At 39.0% G+C, this 21496-nt stretch overlaps 1 protein-coding gene across 6 annotated transcripts in view; it reads left to right on the plus strand.

Annotated features, from left to right (window-relative positions):
- Positions 1–21496, plus strand: part of LOC139811246 (TWiK family of potassium channels protein 7) — a 204211-nt gene that overhangs the window by 39036 nt on the left and 143679 nt on the right. For all 6 annotated transcript variants that reach the window (XM_071775408.1, XM_071775404.1, XM_071775409.1 and 3 more), the window contains one exon: positions 21318–21355. The gene's annotated coding sequence lies outside the window, so the exon portion shown is untranslated. The remainder of the gene's footprint in view (positions 1–21317; positions 21356–21496) is intronic.

Consider the following 21496-nt stretch of genomic DNA (forward strand, 5'->3'; position numbering starts at 1 on the left):
ATGGGGATACGAAGCTATTACTAAATTTCGCTTATACGACGGTCGCGGCGGGGAATGCGTGGCGATTGCGGTTACGTAGCCGAGAGATTGAGTTTTCCCGGGAGAGTGTGCGTGTCCGCGTGGAAAGCGATGGGGCTTTATCGTGTATACGCTATAATTGTAAGTTGCGCGACTCGGTCGTATCAAGGAGTCCGGGTGAATGCCGTTAGTTCGAATTCCGCCGAGCTTCGCGGTTCCGCAACTGCAATTGCGTGGCTCCTGTCGAGCAATACGATCTCGACTGACCCCTGCCTGCATAGCTATACTGCTGCTGCTTACGCGAGAGAGAGAGAGAGGGAGGGAGGGGAAGAGGACGATGTCCTTTGCATCCGGGAAATCGGAGAATGGGATGAAAACAGTTCCGGCGGAGTGCGAAGGTATCCGTAGTCTTGGAAGTGGCGAGTTATACTAGCGATTGCTCGGATTAATCGTTTTCCTTAGTAACATTTTGGGATTTATTTTTGCTCATTGCTCCATAAAACACAAATTAAGTTCCATTGCGACATTATGAAACTTGTTCAAGTGCATAGTCAATCCGGAGTTACTTCTTAAAAATTTCAGTGTGACAACACTCGCGTGTGTCTCACCAATGGTTTAATTATTTCACGTTAAACATCAGTCTATATTAGTCGTGGAAGCAAGAGAACTTTGTCAGTTTACAATTTACATAAATATGACAGTAAAAAGGCACGGAAAATATATTTCGCAGAGTATTTTACGCAGTGTCGGCTTTCGCGACAAAATATGTTTCATTGCCGTAAGGGATTGTCGCAACGTTAATGGATAAATCCAACACCGCAGCATAAATTCTGTTGAACGATGTAATCGTGATAATCCACGCAAAAGTTACGCGCGGGAGACATTCGCGTCTCATTCTCATGGAGCTCGCGGAAGCTTACGGGACGTGATAGAAGCGAGTGGTATCAAAGTAAACTTTTGCGTCGACGATAGTTCAAATTCATTGGGCTCCGCTCGACATGTTTACGTGATAGTCATCCGTAAGCGGTAGATTGTTTGCATCGGTCATTGCATACGAACGAGATGCAACCGATGGATTCATAGCTTATGTGTCCAGCCCGAAATAACCTGTCGCGCTTGATTACGAAAGCTGTATTTTTTTTTGCACACCAGCAAACCGTATTGGATTGAATTAATCGGTAGTCCGTAAAATCTGTTTGCAAAGTGCATTGTTGGACGATTTTATTCAAATATGCTTTATGTAAACCGAATATTGAAATTTCTCGCGTCGATTTATTTTTACTCATTTATTGTTACACCAGCGTAACGTAATTAACAAATAGGGAGTGTTAGAGCGTTTGATTTTTATAAAGTTATATGGTTTAGATCAGCAATTGCGGTATTCGCATTAAACACAATATTGACATTTGGAATCATGTTGCGCGCACAGATGTGTCAGACAATGGTTTTATACGTTTATATCTCACAGACACTTAGAATAACATAGGATATTATAACCGCAAACATATTTGACCACAAAACCGCGCGGTCCTTCGCTTCAATGGCTCACTATATTCATATTAAATGAAGGATTGGAGTACACTTATTAGTCAATAGTTTTCAATTTACTTAATAAAAGTATATAAATTTATTGTTTAATTTCTGAAATTGTTGTAATATTCTTAGACAGCTTAAATGTAATGATTATTTATCGTTTTCTCGGACTTTTTCAAATATCTTATGTTTGGCTTTTTGTGTACCGAGATAATTGAAAAGGGCTTATTTATATTGACTGTATCGTTCAGACACGAAATAGCTTTGTGAACTGTGGAAATGTTTTATTCGTGAATTATCGCGAGATTAGATTTTCGTACAAGCGGTAATGAACGCACAGTCGACGTAGCTCGCGCACTGCTCACAATTTCCGCCTGAAGTCGTAGGAGGTATTAGTTCGAGTTACAGAGATGTTGGCGTCTTCGGAGTTACAATTGCACGGCAGAAGCAACGTAATAACTTGTATTGCACGTGGGACACGGTTGTCTTGTACTGTCGCGATGTCCGCAGGATAGAATGAAAGGAGATTCACCTACTCTTGATTAGAAATGAATCAGTATCTCGGTAACTGCGTCCATAATTGGGCCAATTAATGATTTATCCATGACGTACCCAGTGTTTCGTTACCTATTACGCTGCCGAATGCACTAATGATTTTAATGGTCGATGTCATTTAAGACATAATTATCTCAAATTGGTAGCTTTAACGTAGTTATCCTGCTCGTTAATTAATATTTGTATGCTAGAAGAAATACTGACCGCAATTGAATTCTCAACAACAAAATCCGTAATAATACAATAATATCACGTTTCAACAAATCTGTTATCAATACGTATACATATATATATTATCTCATTATGTTCCTATCTGTTTCTGTTTTAATTTCACGTCTGCAAATAACATAAGCGCGCGAGCTGAAAGGGTGTGGAAGTCCTGTCGTTTGACCGGTACCCAGGGTCTTGGAAGCGGCTCGTTGCATCCGCAATCGCGCGTATTAATCGATTCCCTCGGGAATACATCAAGCAGAAGACGGTTGGAGACCAAAGGGTCACTGTGCACCTCGTGTGCGAAACGAGCCTTTGGAGCAATAAGCTGACCAAACGGAATGCATGACGTTTCTACGATCCATGATGCCTTTTGTGGTACTACCTAGCGTCAATGGCAATCCTCTATATATGCATATATGTATATTCAAATGCATGCAGGCGCCGCGGCAAAGCCATTTCTTTTCAACCCGCGTTACGTAATATCACTATAGATGCCTAAAGAAGTTTAAGAAATACGACATTTGTATTTAAACAAAAATTGATATAAGCAATATCAACTTTTTATATGTGATATCGTGAGTAGTTAAAAAGATTTTGTAGGTTTGGTAAAAATATTTTAAGTCCGAGCAAGAGTTTAATAATAGTCAGAACGTGCTCTTGCTCAGAGACTTGAAATATTTTTATATGGCACAAAATTCTACCTCTCACGATATCGTGTACAAAAGTACTGTCGTCGGTATATTATACTAATTTTCGTTTTACCAAATACAAATATTAGATGTGTAAATATCATACACATCTCCCCAGACATCTATGATATTATATGAGTGGAACACGTTGTGTATATATGAAAGAGTCAAACCTTCTTTGTGGGTAAAATATTGTGACAATCAAGTAGCGATTATTTACCGAGGATCATTAACACGTCTCTTTGTTCTTTTATGCAGTTATACGCCGCCGTATTGACGGCAAGTATCTGGAATAAGCATGAGATGCAAAGTGCTAATATAGAGCAAGTACAGCGAAGAGCAAACGAAAGCAGCGATAACAATGAAGTGTACTTTGGAACGCGCTCGTTCGCGCGATGAGAAACGCGCAAACGTGTGAAGCAGGTCGTAAAGTAAGGCGAGTAAACAGTAAAGCAAGACGTGCAAATATTCCGGAATATTCGGTAGGTTTCAAATCTCATTCCCCCCCGGCGGGAACTCTAGTACGATTAATGCAGGCTTCAATCGTCCCTGCGTTTAATTTACATTATTTGGATAATATTTCTTTGGTTCGTTGATGTAAATTATTTGAGCGATTAGAACGCACTGTATACGCGCCGCGTAATGACATAATTATTCTATTTCAAACACAAACCGAACGAGCATGCATCAGGCGACGTAGAGACATATTTCCACGTATAATTTCGTATCACGTGTGCGATGTAGAGATATGGGTAAATTCTTGAAGTTTGCGATAGCAAATAATTTCATCGCGTTCAAGAGAGTTACACGCTGCATGAAATCCGTTCCGCAATATAGTTAGACGAAGCGACATTTGTATTACTCGAGCGAACACTTTTAAGATATTAATGCGAAATAGTTGCTGTATACACTGGTGGGATTGTGCAGGCTATACAATTACTATTAAGTGGATAGAGTACGCAATCTAGGGCTCAATATTTTCTCAATCTCGGCGTGCAAACAAGATAATCGAGACAAGTGTCAATAAAGAATGCATGGCTTCACTGTTACATATATTGCCTCTTAGCTGAACACGGATAGCTCGTGTTATCCTTGAAAACTATAGCCGGTCTATCAAGTCTCGTAGCTTTTACTGTTACGAGCTTTATATAGCTTGTCTACAGCGACAGCCATTGTCCAGGAAATATTTTCCAGTGGACAGACTGCTTGCTCGTTGACATTTATTATTACGATTGTTGAAATCGTATTCTTATTGATATCGTTGTCCTTCTTATTTTTGTGACGAATGCATGTTTAATACGAGAGCGGTAGTAGATACATTCCATTGCATTTATGATGCATGTTGAAAAATTTTGCTCACATGAATGTTTGAACAATTTGACAGTTTTACGGAGCGCGGCGAAAAGCTCCGTCGAATTCACTGGACAAGCGTTGTATATTTTATAGAATGTCATCACGTAGGGTGCAGAGAATATGTTTGCTTTTGTTCATCCATTTTTATGCTCTACTCGTGATTTATTTTATATTCGTGATATTCTCAAATATATTTAACGTAAATTTAATTATTTTTATTTCTTCTCGGTAAAAAATTTCTATTGTTTAATTTACGTTTCGGAATTTTTATAATACATATCTTGCTTGTACTGTTTTACAACTGTCACTGCATATCGTATTTCGGCCCATTTACTGTCGATACCTCTTATTTTTCCCCCTTTTCAGTCGAGACCAGCGAGACGGTCGACCGAAATTAAAACGTTCCAGAATAATGAAGTTAAGGTCTCGGCACATTTCCGCATTTCCCCTTTAGTCCGCCGGGAGGAAGCTCGCCGGAGGACAAAGACAGTGTCGCGGCGAAACGGAGAAAAATAAAGCCGGAGGTAGAAAAAGGTGGAGGAGCAGGCACGTCCTTTCGACCCAAACCACCTTCATCTCCCCGCTGCACCAACCGCCAATGGCCACGTTCCGCCCTGAACACTGGTTAGCACTGTCGCCGTGCGCGCCCCTTTCTCTCTCATCCCCGCCAACGACCACACGCGAGCGCGTAGGTGATCATGGATCTGCACACATACACCTAGATAAAATGGCGTATTCACTAAAAGGGTACGAACACAGAATACGAGGGAGTACAATGCGTGCTCGTTGAGGATGGTATAGTGGGTAAATGGATCTGGTCGAAGAGACATTCTCCGTATATACTGGGGTACAAATCGGAGCTTGCGTGCACGTTGCCCTTGGAAAAGTTGAAATTGTTTTATCTTTTCGAGGTAACTTCGTAACAATCAAAACTTTATCGTAAATACGAAAGAGAAACTAAATCGTTTTCTTGTCTCTTAAACTTTTAACAAAAAGACATGTCAATTTGCGTCTGAAATCTTTGTTGCGTAAAATTGCATACGTTGCAAATTTACGTTTTGCATAGATCTGAAATACACACTGTTTACCGAGTTGCGTTTTGTTATATAAACGTATAATTCTCGAGATAAATTTGCTCGGAACGATGTGCCGCGAATACATGTGGGAAAGCATTTAAGAAAAGAGAGAGAGGAAAACAGCGCGTTCGATTACGGCACATCGTAATATATAGTTCCGTGCTCGCGCAGGGAAAGGGCACCCGCTTCCTAAATTCTCTTAAGCCTGTTGAGTGAAAAAGGGAAGACCGAGGAAGAACTCTCTGATTTGATAATACCCTGTGGATTTCGTGGTGGGTTTGGTACACGATGTTTCTTCGTGATTTATTCTGCGATCACGTGTATGGTGAGCAAATGAATTTTTATGAACCATCGGTCAGAGCGTTTCCCATAAAGATTTAAACGGTAGAATCGGTAGAAAAACATTGGTTCGTATTCATGCAAAATCTACGCTAAATATTGCTCTCCACTTCTGGATTTTATCTATCTTGTGTACATTGAAAATACGGACGGCTGCTTTTATTTCATCGGTTCGACGATTTGATTTAAGGTCTTCGCTAGATTTATTTTGGAAACCTGCCTGATGTTCAGGATTAAATATTAACAACGTTCAAATATTTTAACAAGAAATTTTAAAAGCTTTATTTCTTTAACACAGATACTTTCTGACAGTTTTATTAAAAATTAATGCTTAAATCTGAAGTTTTGTAGAAAAGTTAACTATCTCGACTTTTTTATACGTTAACTGTTCATAAATTTAAGAGTCTCGCAAAGTACTGAAATATGTCTGCGCAGAATTTTATGCCAAGCTTGTAAAAAATAGTAAAAAATAGGTTATTCGTTGAGTAACCTCGTAATTTTATATATAGCTTAATCTACTATTAATACATCATACGCACACAATTCTCTACACATACACACATTAGTAATAGAATAAAACATTTTCTTTAGAAATTCAAAACAGTATAATCGTGGAATGATAATCAATATATAACACGTTATGTAATTTCTTTGCCAAAAGAAATAACATTTTCGTAAATGACAATATTAGACAATAAAAAACTAGGTAATTAAGTAACATCAGAGAGAAAAGAGAGAAGAGAAGCGTGGAAAATAATAAAAATAAATACCAATAGAGAGAGAGACATATATAGAACAAATAATTCAGCAAATAATAGCACCTATATTTCACACACTACAGACGACAGAAAAATAGCAGACGAAAATAGGAGATGATAAATGTGAAGCTTCAGAAACGGAGTTATCTTTACCTTAAACCGCAATATTTCGCGAAATAGAAATGAAGAAAAAAATTGTAAAATAGTGCATCGTAAAAAGTAAAATAAATTCAATGAGTACGCGTTTTGGTGCTTCATATATATATATGCTGATAGTATAATGCCAAAAGTTAGATAAATTACATCTTTCAAGAATGCAGCGTTCTATGCATTATGCAATATTTTATTGCTATCTTTCCGTCACGACTTAGCTTCGCGATGCAGCATTGAATTTTTGAAGCACGCTGTATATACACTCGAAGTTTGCGTTTTACTTGTATGTGTAAACGAGCGGATATTGCTTGTCCGCTGTCCCCATAATTTCGTTCATGCGACGATGTAAGTAAACATCGATTTCTATATGTAGCATATAAGAGATAGGCTGAGGCGATGGCCCCTCTGGAGGAGAGCTGTAGTTAGCAATATAACTTCTCCGAAAACGAGTGTGTCGCTTCCCGTGGCGAATCGCATTCGTCAGTCGTTGCTTCCGCTCGCACCATTTTTCGTCCGGTCTTCGTCGCCTGGCCTGAAAACGCTCCTCTTCCTCCGTCGGGATGTAATAACTCTACATTTCCCCGGCCCGACGACGTCTCACCGCGACAAATAAAACACGCCGCTACTCGACCGAACAAATCGACTTTCCGTCCTTGCTCATCTATTAGAGCAAGATCGATGACCAAGTATAGATCGGAGCTCGAGACTTTTAAAAGTAGTAGTCGTTGGCTGGTAATGTGGAACATTGACGCTTACCTCTTGTCCAAGTTTTATCAATCTTTTATATTTCTTGGCATTCACAGTTCATGTGCGTGCATGTACGCGCGCGCGCGCGTGTGTGTGTGTGTGTGTATTTGTGTGGGAAAAAGTTTCAGTTTGTACTTTACATAGTTTTTGCGAGTTTTAGGTTTCGAACATTTAAAACGGACAAAGTAGGTTAAAACAGTTCTTTCTTGTTGTTCTTTAAGTATGAATTCATAGACACACGATTATTTAATTAGAAGTACACTTTAATTAACATTACATCAAATTTTCCAATAAACTGTATGAAAATAATTGGCTGCTAATGAATGCAGTGAATGCACTCTTAGAATTGCTCTGTTTGACCTTTTTTCGCATTTCGATGATGCTCGAAATACTCGAGCACGTTGTTACAGTCGAGTTAAAATTGGAAAACCCTTGTAGTGCCATACTATTTACAAATGTTTTTTATTTTTTCTATACTACGCTGTTGTTTTATTAAAAAAAAATGTTTTTACAGGTGCAATCTTTTTCCCCTGACGCTGGTAAACAAATTACTGATAAATTAAATTCTTATAGAACGACGAATCGTCGCGATGCTTCACTAGCGTTATCTCTCGTTTCTCACCAAATCTTATTATCTATTGTCTCGAGATTAATTTTCCGCGAACCGTTCCGAATTTTTATCCCTTCATTTCACTTGGCACGTGTCTGTCGCAGCGGAGGTACAGAGAGGCAAAGAGAAGCCGAAAGATAAGAAAGAAAAATGCTCACGCAGTCGACACGGGCGGACCCTTGTGAAATCTGCTATGTCAGGAGAATTCCTGCAGGATGAGAAAGAGAGAGAAAGAGAGAGGAGAGAGTGCGGGGCCCTACCGATCTTCGCGCGCGAATATTCCACGATAAAATATTCTTAACTGGTCGCGCGGTCGTATTTGAACGAAGGGCGGTGCCGGTTGGCAGATACGTTGGTGCGCACCCCTCATTTTCCTTTCCTACTGACATAGCGATTCTTATCTCTTCGTTCTCCCGATCTCGTGATACCCTGCCAGATACGAGAACGAGCGGAGAGATTCAATTATTGCTCTGAGACCCAATCCTTTAAACGCTCTCCGAGCCACTTCCGAGATAACTCGTTCCGATATTATTTCCTTTATTCGAGAGAACGATTGTCACAGACCGTTCCTCATACTTTCTTCTTGCATCTTTAAACGTTTCTGAAAATTGAGGAAACATAATTATGATGATTTAATATCTCGTATAGCGACGTATATGATTGCACAGCGGTAATCTTAAAAGACGCAAAATGCAGAAAATTAATTATTCTTATGTGAAATTTATACAAGCTATTGTAACGTTCTCTAAATCATTACAACCAACTCACGTTATTATAGTTATTTAATCGGCTAAAAGACGAATGCGTCTGCTATGTTAAGACGGAGAATTCAATGTAGTTTCCGCAGTTTAGGCAGTTAGAGTGCCGGGATTTGTAGTTGCAAGGGGTGACGGAGGGTATAATAGGAAGACACGTATATATATGGCATTCGTCAACGACCCAAATAAACCACACAGTACTCTGTCTTCTCTCAACCGAATCGTTCGCGCCTTATCAACTTCCGTTCTGCTTCGATTTCTGTAGGAGGTATTCCGTAAAAATTGCGAGATTAATTTCCTACAATTCTTAATGGCAATTCTACGAGACTATTGCTATATATGATTGCACTGAAATTTAAAGCTACTTTAATTAATCATTTTTTTGAACAAGACAAGTGAGACGAATATTGCAACATTATGAAAGTAAGAAACTGGAATGTTAGAATACAGAGAAAATAATGAAAAAGTGATTTTCTTCGTCTCTTGTACCAACATCTTTGTCTCTTCTTTTCAGCTTTTGCGAAACGGAATAAATAACCATCATAATTCCGACTTAGTACTTCGACTGTAGTTACAGTTCTCGTGCAAGCGAGAATTTGCACAAGCCTCTAAGCGTCTCTTAATCGTCCTTCAGAGGAAAATACCCATAAACGACCATCCATCACATTGCACGCATCTAAAACGCGTCAAATTTCCATCTTCAGAAGTGCATCGGGATGTATTCTCGTGGATACGTGTAGCGAGACGAGAAGCGCATACGTCTCAGAATTACCCCCCGAATTCCGGCCGTGTCAGTAATGTAGCATTATCGCGTCGCTGGAAAGTCGACGCGAGCTATTGGGGGGATAACAAATCTCGTAGCTCGCGGGAACGAACGGGAGTACGCTTTGGATGTCTGTTTATGCAAACTGCCACTTACGAGGAGAAGACGTTTGCGGTCTTTTCCGCTGTGAAATAAAAGGAGGCCCTAATATGACGTACTGAGCTCGCTTAGATACTTGTGTGAAAAATACGATATTGAAATACCTACGTGTTTATTAGGTATTTTCGTAATATCTTATGCGCCAATGAAGGAACTTTACTCTCTCGAAACATCCCATACATAACTGATATTTTCTCGGTTCAAGTTTCTAAACCATGAATTATTAAAAAAATTGTAGCGAATCTCAACGAGTGCATGAAAAATGAATTTGTTCATACGATACAGATTTGACCGTATTAGTAATTTATTATCTTTGGTCCACTTATGTCTATCTAAAAATCGGTATTAATATTTCTATTATATTTTATAACGTTTTGCGTTTTAATCGTTGTGCAATTCCCCAAGAGAACATTTTGTCACCTGTAACTACATATTCTTGTACAGAATCTTGTAGATACAAGGGCGATAAATGGTTTTCCGTACTGGAGTACCATCAGCCTGGAAAACATTATACCGCCAATGTTCTCGCATTCATAGCGGTCCTTATCGACCACAGAGTCGTAAATCATGGTTACGTTTAGCCCATTGCGCGGGATAGAGCCCCTTACCACGAGAGGGTGTAGCGAATCCCTCCTCGAGCAATTACGATCCCAGCTATGGTAAAGCCTCGAGGGTCCAAACGAGGAGGATATGGGCGTGTTTGAAGGCATCTGATCTATCTCTACATATATGCGATTTACCTATGAGATCACGTTTGCGAGCCTCATGTCTGTCCGTGTCTGATGAGCGTATGCTATAAAAAGATTTAATGTAGATAAGAATATCGAGCACACTTGAGCATATAAACGAGCGATGTAAATATTTAAATTAGTTATTGAGTTACAAATTAATAGAGATACACGCATGTATTCATAACACGTCAGCAAGCTTTTTAAGAATAACTTTTTTATTAACGGTAAACGCGATTTCTTTCTAACATACTCGCAAGTCAGTCTAAGCGAGTAAATAAAAATATCATTTCGCTAAACGCTTCTGCGAGCATGCGGCATGTCCACCGTACAAAATTTTAATATTTAAGTACAAAGCATACATGATGCGCCGAGCACATCTCAAGTTCGCGCTCACTTCGCTTACGCGCGAGGAAGAAGACGGGATGAATAAAATATTAACTGCCAATTTAAGCGGGACTTTTCCTGCGACGCTAAAACGAGACGTTTATACGCGTCGGACGGCGACACGTCACCGTCACGCCACACCTGAGTGCCGTTATTTACAATCTTCCTGTGGATGTATATATACATATATGCGCGGACCTTCCACGGGTGATGGACGGACGAGCGCGCGCATACCACGCGTGCGCTTCCCGTTCGAATTCACAAGGTGCATACGCCGGATAAAATACCAGAACTCCATTTCGTCTGGAATTGCAATTTTGCGGGATTCACCTATGGTCCCTCCCTCCCCTTCCCCCCGGCCACCCTGCATCCACCCTCTTCCCACCCGTTCTTCCTGCTCCGTCTCTTCCGTTGCCTTTCTACATCGAAGCGCGCGCGGCGTGCATTATATCAACATGAATGCGCCGTACGGGGGGTGAGCCCGCGGGGCAAGCGGAAATATATGTGGCGTTTCTCTCTGGGAAAACAACAGGCTGCTGCGCGGGTATGACGCGCATCTTCAGTCGGAAAATTCACTCAAAATGTCGTTGCCGATCGCGCGCCGGGGGCGAGGGATCATCGTGCGGCGTGGCATCGCATCGGGGCTTTTCGCGACGATGACGAGTACAAGTGATCCAATTAGAACTTCACCGGCGCGAGAGGCGGTTGAGCGATTGCTAGTTAACTTATTAGCGAAGTTGTGCCGATTCGGCTCGCCGTTTCATTTCCGCGACGATGAATAATTTGTCGAATTAACGATCGCCAGGGAATATTGCGGCGATGAAATCCCCTCGCGCGCGCGCACACATACACACACACACACACACACACACAAACCTCGCTTGACGGAATGAACGTAACGTTCATTCACCAGGCGTTCGCCCAGTGTTTTTAGCACTATTCTCTTATTGAATTTATGAATTTGTAAAAGCTTTTCTCAGGCAATTTGTACACGTGTCGAGCTTCTTACTTTGACAGATGTAATAATTTGTTCGTGCATTTTGTGTATGTATATTAATCAATAATTTTATCTGAGATAAGTAATTTTAGGATACCTCTTTAGATTCAAAATCGTGCTTGTTTGATAGTCACAAATACTGGGTTAGAAAGACGTTTGGTCTGACATGTCATTCCGATTGTGTCAAGGGACGTAAATGGATTTGAAATCTCGTTTAGCAGAAACGAATTTTGCGCAATTGTATAGCATGTAATCATACATACGTGCGCGCGCACACACACACACACACACACACACACACACGGACATTAACGGCAAATCCTACTCTTGTTGTGACAGCGGAGAAATAATGTTTCGCTTCTGACCTTTCCCCTTGTTCTTTTGGCGGTCCACGCTCGTGCATCAAAGTCTTCTCGTGGTATGACGCAAGTCCTTTCGAGGATTCTCATGTTTCTTCGCGCCTTGTTGAGGAACTCGGCCACGTGGCAATTTCCTTGAGTGGCTTGTATGTCGCGACTTTCAGTTTAGAAACGTGCGAGCTGTGTGCGCGCCCTTCCGGTCGCTCCTTTGTCTTCAGACTCCAAGATGAATTTATAGTGGTCATTATCTTTAACGATAATTAAATGCGCATAATCGCGACTTTCTGTTTCCGTTCGCGACACTTTTCTAATGGCCTCGTATTCTGATTTTTCCAATTTTTATGCAGCTTGTACATGGATAAATGAATGGAAGATCTTTTTCTTATGTGTGTTTCTTAGCGCATCCATGTGTCGATGCGCTAAGAAATTCGCATTCTTTGGCAAGATATGATTGTTTAAATGACAAATAAAACTTTATTGAATTTACTTAATTACAATATTGCGCTAGTTTAATTAGTTTCAGGCTTTTTTTTTTACTGAAAAGATAATTTCGAGCACAAGCGAAGCGCGAAGCGATTCGGGATAGCGCGCGCGTAGTCAGGCAGACTTTAAAAAGAAAATATTCAAAGAGGTAATTACACATGGGCTTCTGAGCAGTTTCAGATAACAAGCAGAAAGTTTACCCTTTGATGTAGGTAAGGGAGCATGGGGTAGATGGGCTACAAAAGGAAGGCAAGGAGCAAAGCTGAGGGCACTACTAAGACTTAACCCTTATGTTAAGTTTATGAGGGGGCAGCTTGCGCGCTCGCAAGCTCGGAAATGCTAGAGAAACCGTGGGTGGCGGCGGCTGGAAGGTGGACAGAGGTGAGATAGGGGTTGAGTTAAGCTTGTGTAAGCTGCCTACGAAATTATGAGTGGGATAATGCCGGGAACTTCTTCTAAGGGGATAACACCGCGCAAAATGCGCTACCTCGCTCGTTATTTTTCATTTTTATGCAAAAATGTGTGTTTCTTTTATCGTATCACGGATCGATAATTAAAACTTTTGACAAAATTTGATTATTAATGCTAATGGATATCTCGTTCGCGGTTTTTTTTATTAACGTTTTTTTCACGTTGGCACTAATAATAATGATTAAAATTATTATCTGAGCCGCAAGTTGTTAAGATGTAAAGAAAAATAAAAAAAAAAAAACAAAAAACATTTTAATAAGAGTTTGTAGAGAAGAGATATCCGCGAAAACGGATAATCGATGGAGAAAAATATCATGAGCCAATGAAACCTCATCATTCTAATGTCGATAATCGGTTTTTCTTTCGAAAACTTTGCATTGGCTATTATATGTCGATAGCCTTTTATACGCACAAGAACGGGAGTTCGAGGGCTTCTACGTCCGTCACTTTGATCCCGAAATTGCACTTGTCTGAGCCAGCTCATACTCTTTCACTTGCCGTATCAAATACTTCTATCGCGTTGCAGCACCTTGCGGCGATAGCTCCGTAAATCGCTTTCATTGTTCCGCGGTAACACGTTGCTGCGATCGTGCCAGCGTTCATCTACGGATTCAAAATGTCGAACGTATCGGGGATTGCATGAAACTGTATTGGAGCACTTCTCGCGATATAAAATCAGGCTGCGAAAATTGCTTCCAGGAAACGCCGCTCGTCGGCATAACTACGGGCATATATATGCACATCGATCATGGAAAGTGTGATGTATTTCATCTAAATGCGCGCGGGAAATGTTCCAAGAGGAACAAGCCGATGTAATGTATTTACGGAACAGTTTTTAAAGTCGTTTGCGGATCGCAGTGGATTCTTTTATGTGTTACATTTTAGAAATAACTGCAGGTTTAGAAACAATTTGTGCCAATTTCTTTTATTACACGATACAAGTTACAAATAATAAATTACAATGTCTTAACATTTATATTGTCCCAAATTCAAATATCTGAATGTTAGACTTATCTAAAATTAAAAGTATAAGACGGTATGTGTATTGATGATTGCATTATTAAGTTATTTATAAAACTAATACATATTACTATACAAATAATTATCAAACAATACAAATATTGTAATTATTATGAACATATTATACATTTACACATTATTTACTTGATAATGATTATATGAAACACAAGGCTACTTAAAATAAGCAAAAGTGCGAACTGACGACAGTACCGTTATAAATGACGTTAAAACTAGTGCATTACAGCGAATTGTTGTTTTCGAAAGCGAGGAAACGATTTATCGGTGAAGCATTATTTTGATCGTCCATCCGCACTCTCATCTCGATTTTGATTGATTCATCGCCCGGGAGATATCGATAATGTTGCCAACAATCGGGCCATCACTTTCGTGGGAAGATGGAGGGATTAAGTGACATGGGTAATCGCTAATCAATTACAAGCGGCAATCATCGTGCGATTACCCATGCCGCCAGACGCGAAATCGTTTTCGTATAAATCACACGACAGCCTCAGTTGTAAGGGAAGGCAGGAAATCTCGCTGGTGCGTTCCTAGAATCTCTGCATGTCTTGACTTAGGAGCTGGTTGATTCTCTCTTTCTCTCTCTCTCTCTCTCTCTCTCTCTCTATCTATCTCCTTTCTCCTTCCTCCTTCCTCCTTTCTCTCCTATCCTCCTTCTAGCATCACCGTTGCTAACAGAGCCGGAGTAGACCTAATGTTAAGCCCTTCTACCCATCCCCTTCTCACTTACTGTACATTGATGAGACGTCAAGACCAGATGGTACCTATGCTAGTAGCTTCTCATCCCTAATTTTTGCCGACGAGACTCGGAAAATCTTATGCCAGGGATGGCATTATCTTTCTTACTTTTTAAGCTTAGTGCGTGTCATAAGCGTTGCTGAGCTTTTTAAAGATTATTGTTATTTTTATATATGTACCTATATGATAATATATATCACAATCATTTTGCGCAGCTTTTTTCGGCTGATTTTCACTTCGGGAGTTTATATTATAGAATACATATATATTACGTATGTATAATGTATAGAATATTATATATATGTATATAAACTAGAAGAAGAGAGATAGGAAATTTTATTTATGTATATATAAAATCTTATTTTTACATATTTTTCAGCAAGAACTATATAATAATAATGCGCGATTATAGCTAATTGCAGTTAATTTGAGATGAATAGTATCAGAATTTTATTCTCGCCACGCGTGAAGAGACAAAAGGGTGAAATGACGATAGGTAAAAGGGAAACCGGCTTTGGTAATAGAAAACGCGGATAATGGCCGCTTGATAGCTCTTTTTTCCCCGTGCAATCATAGCGATCGATTAACGATTGCGCGTGTTGGTGTCTGGTTGTCGTTTCTAAAAGTGGAACGTCCCATAAATTTGTGTCTGTTGTGTGCTTCGATGGGGTATTCAATTTTCCCATTGATGCACGACCACGCCAGTTTCTCTCACCGAGCGTTGTCATTTTTTATCGTTTGTTTCGTGTCTCATCAATTTCGCTTTCTCTTCCGTTAAATAAGTTCTTTCGTTGTAGTTTATAATTAAATTATACTTTATAATTAAATACTGAAATATTTCTGCATGTTTTCTTTTTTACATTGGACAACCCGTTAATTGTTTATAGCGGTGATGAGTTTTATTGAGATATTTTCGTTTCAGGTAATTGGAGATTATTTAACTTTGACGCGCTGCTAATGCTGTTTTATGCTTGCTTCTAATATCGGAAAACTCTTCAAGATGTTCGAAACTCTCACTTTAACGGAAATCGAATTAACATCGATACTACGAGAGTATATAAAACTTAAATCAATCGAAGTTCTTCAGGCTGTATTAGCTAGCTATTTTAGTGTTACTTATATCTTTGTGTTGTATACTTTCAATGAGCAAAAAAAGTAATTTAGAATAATATAATACCGTAGTGGACAGCGACTCTGATTAAAGTGCAGTTTGACAGTGGTAATTTGTCAGGCATGGCGCGTCCAGTGACAAATGTTCACATCGATATGAACGCTTGGAGAATATCGTTTAAGGGGACAGCAAGAAAACTTGGCAGAACAGAAAAATGACAGTGTCGTGCCGGGTTAGAATAGCGGCTCAAAGAGTAATGATCAGCAATTTATTAGTTTACAGCTTACGCGAAGATCGACTTCTGTGATTTCCTTTTTATCTTCGTATAAGAATACACTCTATCGATGCAACTTGTAAAGGATATTTTGTAAGAAAAATATAAGAGTAAAGTATATAATACATACATCGCTATATGCATATAGCTTTGTATTTAAAATATATAATAAAAATATTTTCCCAGGCGTGTATTTTGCAACAGAAATGTTTTATGCTCAGAAATGAAAAAAATTTTAATTGCCTGATCGAATGTTAAATATATATAATATAAAACAATTATATCTCCCTTGATTATTGATAAATTAAAATTACGTCAATGGGGTGAAATGTAGTTCTCTTCTAGTATTCTAAATAGAGATATCAAAATAAGAAATCGACTCGTGTGTGCCTATAGTGATGACTTTCTCGCATCTGATTTAAGGAAGATATATATTTTTCTCGTAATGTCGCAAAACTTTCCAGAACGATAAAATCGCGTTACAGTTTCGTAGCGGCATAAATGCCGTCGCGCAGTTTTATAAGAAGCACAAGCAGAGGTGGAATAAATTTTCCAACGGCTCGTGAATCCTTCAAAGAAAATTCTGCGACGCTGCGATACTGTCTTAAATGAAGTCCTGAATATATTTCCCGAATTATGCTTGGACAAATATTATTATTGTCGTTGCAACAAAGGGCCGGGCTTCATTGTGCACCTTCATCCTACGCCGACGCGAGATCCTTTCAGGAGGTCACGAGCAATTTCCCCTTTGCTCTCTCTAACTCGCGGACAAAAAAGCGATTTGCATCGTATAAAAGGGTGCCTGATGAAGGTGCGAGGATCGAGGCTATTAGTGATAGTGAAAACAACTTATTGTCCAGTTCGCCTGGAATAGTAGGAAATATAAGAATGTAGAAGTGCGCGCATGAATAAAAATATATGGCGACAATTACGCGATTGCGAAATAGTGCAGATTGTTTCGCGCCCGGTCACGTTAGGGGCGTTTCTCATCGTCGCGCGCGTACATCTTTCTTTCTTTTTCCGCCGAAATGTCGATGAAGTACGTTGGCAAATGATATATTTTTATCGGCCGCAAGTTCGGGCGCCGGAATGATCGGAAGTTTTGCAGGCAAGTCACGTGCGCGAGGATTTGTGATTTTGATCCTAATGTGCCCTACTCCTCCTGGGTGTAATAACTTTTGTCTCGTACAACTTGTCTGGCCCTTGGCGCAATACAACGGTCTCGTTTCAGTAACATTGCTAGACATTGGTCATGCATCTATTTCTGCGAAGTTTTAGAACTCCCGCAACTTTCCGAGCTGTAGTTTGTCTTCCTTCGTTATTACAAGTTTTCCAGCTTCATTCTTTGAATCGCGCTTCAGCCGCCATCGTTTTGTTTTATCGTCTTTGAATCATAAATCCCTCATCTTTTCAATAATGTCAGATTTCTATTCCTATTCTTATGAAGAGATTTTATAAAAATCTGATTCTTTCATTCTTGACATTTACGAACGCTATTTTACATCTTAAATATTACAACGCACGCCTTTTGTTATGTTTTCATTGACCAAGCTTGGAAACAACGATAAATATCTATAAATTGTTTATTTGTCACCACGATGTTTATCATGAACAATAGTCAATTTATATGCGGTGAATTAATAAATGTTACGATTGTTTGTACGGCGTCGATGCGTTGAAGAGAATATATGACGCAAAGGAATGGGAAATTATAATAAATGATGAACGCAGACGATGCGCTAATTGCGTTTTGCTAATTGCTTTCTTCATCGGGATGAATTATCGAAGTTCGTTCCTTCGATGGGCATTTTTCTCTGTCCGGCGTTCGAGCTGAGCGCGCTGGAAGAAAAATCCGCACGAAATACCTCATCAGCTTCTGAATAAATTTCTTATCGCACCTCTCTCGCTTTGAATTAAGTTCGAAGTTGAAAAAGTTTTCGATGAATTCTGTGCCTCGGTGGACATGGTGATTTCGTGCTGAGCGATTCATTAGCGACGCAGAATAACGATTATGTCATTATTAGTAAAATTCCCCTCGTTTTGTCAGCGGAGAGAAATTCTCATGCACTCGCTGATCGGTGTTCATTGAAAGTTTAATTTCAAAACGAAATAGTCCGCAATAATCTAATGAAGTTTCTTCTATTGAATCGGCGCGCATGCATTGATATGTGAGAGTTCGAGCCGTCATTATAACGGATTAAATTGGTTTCATTTGACGTACATCGCATTTCGTTATTTCGTTTCCATCAGCTTACGGACCTGAATTACCTTCATCATGATCAAATTTCTACCATTTAGCGGGAATTTTTTTGGAGATATCCCACCTTTATTTATTATATCTCGAGCATAACCGAACTTATTGAAATGCTTTTTAGAAATAAAATTCTTAGATAATTTTTGCGATAAAAATATTAAAACTTACTCGAACGGTTAATCGTATATATAAAGGAACGCGCAGTGCTGGCTGACTATGTGTGCTTCCACTACTGCGATCGTTTTGTATACGTCCGACTATAACCGCTTCTTTGCTACTTGAAAGTCTGACATATACAGCCGCGATCTCCTAACTATGAAAAACGGTTGAAACTTGCATACCTCTTTAAAGTTTCGTGAAAGCAATTGAGAATTTCTGGGAAACTCTCGAGACGTGTATGAGGATGTATATAATTTTCGATTCCACGAGCGAGGCGAATTTCCCTTATTGAATTCAGAACATAACGCGGCCGGTGTATGGACTGTCGATACTTTGCGTTATATTTCATGTATTTAGAAGACGAAAGCGATTTCGGTTATATAAACAAATTGATTTGCAAATAAATAGGTAAAAAAAATAAATGACATAAATAAGATATAGATATTGATATTTGACATTTGTGTTTTAAATAGAAAACACTTTTTCTTTCTAAAATTTTTTTATATAATTTACGTAACACTTTATAGATATGAAAAAAGTTATGAATTCGTGTCTCTGAAATGACGAAAAGAAAACAGTGACTTTGAATTATAAAATGAAAAAGCATATAACTTTCTACGCTCTTTCCAATATTGTTCTCTCAAATCCCATAACTTATATTCAGGCTAGTTTTTCCCATTACGCGTATGTGGCAGAAGTTATGACAAGTTCTATTCGTGCATGACAATAATTTGAAAATACATATTATATGCAAATAATTATGGCGTAGGTACATGTATTCATGTGCGTGAATATTGTGTTAAATAAAATTTATTAATTTATTACGAATATATTTTGAAATATGCAAAATGCGCTTTCGGATTAGAGTTTAACAAAACCGATATTTTTTTTCTGTTAACTAAAAAAAGTATTTGTTCTCTTCTTGACATTTTTCTTTCTGAATAAGGTAAAAGCGAAGTTAAATAATGATTCGTGGAAGCTTGCTCAGCTAAGACGGATACAAGATCTTGAGTATATTTTATTTTTAATATTACAATTATTTTTATATTGTTTGTTTCGTATATTTATTTTCTTATTTGTATCTTATGTTAATACATTAATTTAAAAAATCTTGTTTATAGTTAGTAATAATAGAAGTTATTTTATATTCTATTGTTGGCAAGAAAGAGAGTTAACTTTAGTCGAATCAGAGCAGAAAATAAATCTCCTGCCCCTCTGAAAAATTCGTCTTCAAATAGATTACTGTATTTTTCTTCTCAATGGGCGGAGTTACTTCATTCAGTCAGCTATTTTGTATCGTTGAATTTTCGTTTCCACCCTTATCTCGACGTGCTGAATGAGCGAAAAAAGACTAAAGGGCAAAGTTACAAGAGTGTACTTTCCCTTTCACGTAAGCTGCAAACATTTTATCGAGTTGTACCTTATACGATTGAATGCGATAGGTTGTGAAATCTGTACCAATGAATACTGTACCAATGACTGCGCGGCAGAATGATATGTGATGAATTATATAATATAATATTGGAAACAAGATTAAAATCAATTTTAGTTAATCTAGATTACGTTCATAACAATAAGAAACAGAGATCTCAATCGTCCAACCCAATTAGCTCTCCAAATAGAGTTTTGATTGAAATCTTCATTTAAAATACAAAGTTTGACAGGTTAATGAAACGAACTTTACAAAATTTCCTTGCAATTGTGTTACGCTTATTATCGCTGTATCCGCAATATTTTGATAACAATATACCGGCACTCTCTCACGGGAGTAAAATTAGGCGCACGGTTGCTTTCTGACGCATGACGGTGCGAATAGCGCGTTCGACAAAGTGCAAAAATCGATTTTCCAGGCTCGCGCGAATGAAAACTTCCGGTCTTTAAAGAGGCTCATTATTTCCCTGCCAGAAACGACCGATCGTAGACCGACCGGCCTTTCCTCTTCACCCTCGCCGTTCCACCGCCGCGCCGCGCCGCGCCGCGCGCCGTGCCAGCTAGAGAATAGGATTTGGGGTGGAATCGGGGTGGACAAGATTGATAAATTATCGGCTTGAAAAATGCAAAACCGATGCGCGCACACCCACGATTTCACCGACACGCACTCACATATCCACGCGGCGGATTGGTGTTGGTGTGACATATCGCACGAGTAAGCCCTTATACGATGAATTCAGGCGGATGCATGTTCTCCACATAAATTCCGACACGAAGCTACGTCGCCTGTCATACAGGATGCGCGGAAAAACTGCAGCCTGCGCCGAGAGTGTGTTCCTCACTTTCATGCCTCGTTGCGACGCGCTTCACGGTTTAACCGCGTAATTAAATTTATGGTCTCATTCTATAGACGGCCAATTATCGGCGCAGAATGAATATGTTAATTTTGTTTATTTTCATCGCTCACCGTGCGTTTATTTATTTTTGTAAGAGTGCTTTGCTACCTCTAACTACTTTGAAAATACATTACTAGATATATCGAGCAATTCGAAATAATAAATGTTTAGATGGGATAATGCAAACTCTATAATGAGTATATTTATTATTATGAATAGCTGTAATAATAACCATTAATTAATAACTACGTGTTTTTATTGTTTCAGATGGAAGAAACGAGTATTGCTGTGCATCTGTTCATAAGGTTAATATATGCAAATTGTTTAAAATTAAGGCTGTGTAATTATTATCGATAAAGGTACATGTTGCGCGTTGCTTATATTTCATTCCCTTTCGGTATATCCATATTTTGTTATAATTATAATTATAAATATTATCTCTCGGA

Source organism: Temnothorax longispinosus, chromosome 4, assembly GCF_030848805.1.
Source record: "Temnothorax longispinosus isolate EJ_2023e chromosome 4, Tlon_JGU_v1, whole genome shotgun sequence".
NCBI classification, from domain to species: domain Eukaryota; kingdom Metazoa; phylum Arthropoda; class Insecta; order Hymenoptera; family Formicidae; genus Temnothorax; species Temnothorax longispinosus.